Consider the following 5,076-nt stretch of genomic DNA (forward strand, 5'->3'; position numbering starts at 1 on the left):
GCTCTAATTTGTCCAGTTTCAGCACATACCAATTTGTCAGTATTTTCTTCCCCTGCTTGCCCAAATTAGACAAAAGAAAAACAATATTCTGGGCACAAATAAATGGACTAGTGCCCTGTTTTCCTCAAAGGAATAAACTAGAGAATACAGCAATTGCACTGTTCCTCTAACCCCTAATACATCTTATTAATATACACCTCAGCTATACGAAATGTTAAAGCTTTGGAAAACCTGTATTTACAGTGTATTCTCAATTGTAATGTTACTGCTTTAGACTTATTTATTTCAATTTAGAAGAGTATAATGTGTTTTATTTGAAGTGTGTAGTTCAAACTGATGCTATTGATTCATTTATTTTTGACCAGAGATACAAATCTTGGGGTGCATGGTGGCACACTGAGTTTGGTCAGGTCCTGCTCTCTGTTGGGTCTGGGGTTTGAGTCCTGCTCGAGTGCCTTGCAATGGACTGGCATTCCGTCCTGGGTTTGTCGTCGAGCTAGACTCCAGTTCACCACAACCCCACTTGGAACAAGTGGTTTCAGCCAATGTGTGATATGAAAATTTATTATGTAAGTCACTGTCACAGTGCAGATATTGTAAATACAGTCATAATTTAGAGAAGGTTTGCCCTTTGATTCTTGGATTTTTTTTCCTAAGGTAAGAATATTTCTACTCCTTCTCATCCCTGTAACATTATAACACACAAGTCATACCTTTATTACATATGTCTCAGACATTCCATAATATACTATAAGCATTTGGAACCATGAGGAGTAAAAGGGATAGGTTTGTAAACCAGAGTAATCAAGTATGCCTTGAGAAATATGAACTTGTTTCATGAAGCCTTAAAACTTGCGTATGGAGTAGAAGTGTTTGGCCTCAGGATTCTTCCAGTGTATTTCTTTGTTGTTGGCATTGTTTTAAGACATCTTTGCCCAGAGAACTCTGAAATGAACCTGACTGATGTATGGTGTTCGTAAGAAGCTGCTTACCAAGGCAAATGGTAGCAGACATCACATCTGACATTATGTTACAAAAACACCTGGAACTGGCCAGCTCAAAGTGAAATCCTGACCAGGGGGCTGTAGTTCTAGCAAAACAACAGTAACACACTTTCACTGCCCAGAATCTGTGAGAGTCTTTGAAAAGTGTAAGTAAATGATGGGTGCGGTGCTCCTCGGGGACAATTCAAAGGCAGTACGTATATTCAAAAAGCTGACAGTGCCTTTCATTACTCAGAGCTGAAGTTTCTTAAACAGATCAGATCAAAACCTTGTCTCGTACCTCTGCTGGATGTCTTTGTTCCTCATTCTTGTGTGTTTTGTCTTCGGTTTGTCAATTTGGGCAACCTCTTACCAGTCTGTGAACTAAGGAAATTCACTCATTTACCAAAGTGAAGAGTCCGCATCTTTGGTTATGTTCTTACCCCGGATGGGGTCCAAATAAACCAGAGAAAAATCAAAGGCATGTTACATTTGGCTGTTCTCAAAACCTTGAGGCATTTACAGTGGTTTGTTTGAGAACTTCTACCACCAATTATTAAACATTCCATCAGGGTCATTGCACCTTTCATGCCTATAATTCAGTGAATACTAACCTGGATTTCCTTGACCTATGATATGATAAATTTAGGCAATGCTTCAAGTCAGTTGTGGATTATCCTTATCACTCTCTCCCAGAGTAGTAGAAGTTCAGGGTAATCTGTCATACAGTTCTGGTGACATCAAAACCTACATTTTAGGTCAGCACAGCTGGAACCATGAAATCTTAGAGTAAACATTACAGCAAGTCAAACAAGCCTGCAATGGAAGAGAGCTGGGAGGGCACAGCGTGTTCAAGTAAAACCAACCTTATATCCGTAGACACAAAGGGATTAAGCTCTAGTAGGCCATGTTCTTTACGTTTCCTCCATCCCATAACTTCTGGAGTCCAGGAACTTCAATGTTGCTGCAGTATGGCATCAATTCTACCGCTCTTATATCACAAGTATCAATAAGTTTGGTGATTAAAGATATTTGGTCGAAGGCAGAGCTACAGGATCCAGATCCTAGTGGGATCCCTAGGTCTTCAGATTACAGGGTTTATTCCATGTGCCCTATGGGTTCTCAAGTTCAGCAATGGTGGCTAAGTTTTGCACTCAAAAAACTGTCTCAGCATAAGGGATTATTGAATTCTGAATCAGATATGCCTTGATCCTAGTATATGCAATTGGCCTAAAGTGATTTATCACTGAAAAAACTAATTAAGAAGAAGCCCGCTGTGCCTGTTATACGCTCTGGCAATAGTCTTGAATATTTATTAGTAGTCTGGATGGTTCTGAATGATTGGTGGTAATAGCAAAGCTACATATTTCCCTATGGTTTGATTAAAATTAAAAACAAATGTAACATCAGTCTCCCTGTGGAGTGTTCATTAGCACCAAACTTTCCCTGACCTCTGCGTTCAGCTACAGAGGGAAAGAACATTCATTGACACATGTTCTGTCGACTTGATCTCATTCATGCTGAGATAAATGGAAACTCACATGCAAACAGATAAAGTACCATTCTGAAGAGATTATGATTTCAGCGGTATCAAGATGTCTATTATCATTGTAAAACAGATTGTTTTATATACATAAAAAGTGAGAAATGACTTTTTTTAAGCACTCTGTCTAACCCTTGGCACACATCAACAGTTTCACCAACCAGTGCATGAGTAAGAATCTATTACATGATCTATAGTAACTTTACAGCCAATGAAGAAAATATGCATTCACCAGGGAAAAATTTTTTAATGGTTTTCATTCTTTTAATGACATCTGCCCCCTTCATCTTTTCTGCTTCTGTCTCAAGGCCCAAGGCCAGGAGTAATAATGAAGGCGGGATTTCTGTTATGATTGCAGATGGTGTTTGATTGCAGATGGTGTTTGGTGGAGTCTGGGAGACAGTCTGAGAGATATCCACTTTAAGTAATAAGATTATATTCCACATGATTTAGAAAAGTGTCTGAAATGGCAATGTTTTGCTTCTGTTGATGAAGCACCAGGGAACTGAACATTTTCATGTATAGTACATATCTGTTGTAGGATAAACAATTGTGTTTCATTTATGAAACAGATTGGAAATAACAGTGAAACTAAGAACAATGAAGCCATAATGCCACACTGATATGAGTTCAGACAATTATGTGACACGTATCAAAAAGGAAGAAGGAAGATGAAGTTAATGAGATGGGAGGAGACATCTTAATTGCATTTCCATTTACTATAAACACAATGATGAATGTGCCATCGAGTCAACCCCGACTTATAGTGACCACGTGCATGGTTCGCAGGCAGGGGGGTATGGAACTGGTTTGCTAGTGCCTTCTTCCATGCATTTCTGAGGGATACAAACACAGGGAGAGACGTGAACATGCAAACTCCACATACCCAAGCTGTGAGGGACCAGCTTAACCTGCTTTGCCACTGTGTCCCACTGTAAATGTACATAGGGATAAACTTGTAACAATCTTTCCTCCCATTTTCAACAAAGGCCTAAATCTGCTATAAATCTTTTTTATTTGCATAGATTGAAGGTTCCTTGCCACCCCATCACTTCTTTGTCCCATGAGAGTGTCAGAAGGAAGGTGTTGACATGTATGTATCAAAAGGTATTCATGCAGTTTATTTTAAAAACACAGCAGTGCAACAAAACAATCAGTTTAAATTCTTTTCTCTTTCTGTCCTGCATAATAAAATAATATGTTCATCATTCCATTAGTGAAACTGTATACATTTCTAGAGTAATGAAAATATCTAAAATCAAGAATAAGGATGCAGCCTTAATTAGCAAGAAGCTCAACTGCAGAATTTCATAGGTATCTCATTTTTGCTAGATAGGAAAGACTTATTAACTCAATAAACTCCAAACTGAGATATTCAGATTTTTCAAGCATTTATTGCCTTGAATTGCCTCTGGGTTGACTTGATTACTAAATTAGCTTAGATTTGAACTGTGGAATAATTTATAAATTGTCATGTTATTTAAAAAATGTATATTTACACCATTCTATATAATATAACCCGTTGTGCTATTACGTTACTTTTTTGTTAATTGCATTATTACTTCTATTACAATGTGTTGTAATATGTGACAACAAAACTACCTGTCTGGAAACAATGTATGTTATACTGTATATGGTGAGACCTATCCTACTAAATATTTAGACTTTTAAGCTCTCAAACTGGAAATGAAATATGCCTAATGTGTGAAAGTTCTATGATAACAGAACTTATGTGATGTTTAAGCTGTTGTAGGCACAACCCTTATGGCACAACTTTAACACTTAGAACAATGCTTAATACCATGTTAAATGTAGGCTACAAACACATTTTACTGAGGTGACTGGAAAATATGCAACACCATTACAGAGCTGTTTAAGGTTGGAATATTGAGAAGACTGAATATGTTACTGTACCTACATGCTAATGATAAACAGCATAGTTCAGTTTTTTGGTCACAATATCAAGTATGAGCAAAATCCTCTGCGGATAACTCTTACACATGTATGCATGTTATTCTTACATATAAATACATACGGAAATATGAAAACAAAAAGGGTATAAATTCAGTCAAAAGTGACATTGTATTACACGTGGGCTATTTTCAGTAGTGTGCGATTTTCTGTTGAAAAAGCAAAACAGGTTATACTGAATAATCTTATTTCATGCCATTACAAGTTTATAAGCAAACATTTTTAAATTCTGGAAAAATAGTTTAAAGGTAAAAGAATGACTTCAAAATGTCATAATGACATAATGCCACTGTAATGGATACACTTAAAAATCTACAAGAAGCAAGAATATGTTAATAGTAGCATAATACAGTAAAGGCAATGAAAGAAAAATGCAAAGATTTATATGTTATCAATGACAAAACTCATATTCCATGAATATTTTAAAGTCATGTTCACACAACTCATTAACTTAATGCACATAGTACTGTTGTGTTTGTAAATGATATTATCTTTCAACTTCCTGGAATAAAACATCATTTACTATTGCAAATTTTTTTAAATAATATTATTATAAAAGCATTATTATCATATGGCGTT

The sequence above is a fragment of the Scleropages formosus genome, chromosome 14 (assembly GCF_900964775.1).
Source record: "Scleropages formosus chromosome 14, fSclFor1.1, whole genome shotgun sequence".
NCBI classification, from domain to species: Eukaryota; Metazoa; Chordata; class Actinopteri; order Osteoglossiformes; family Osteoglossidae; genus Scleropages; species Scleropages formosus.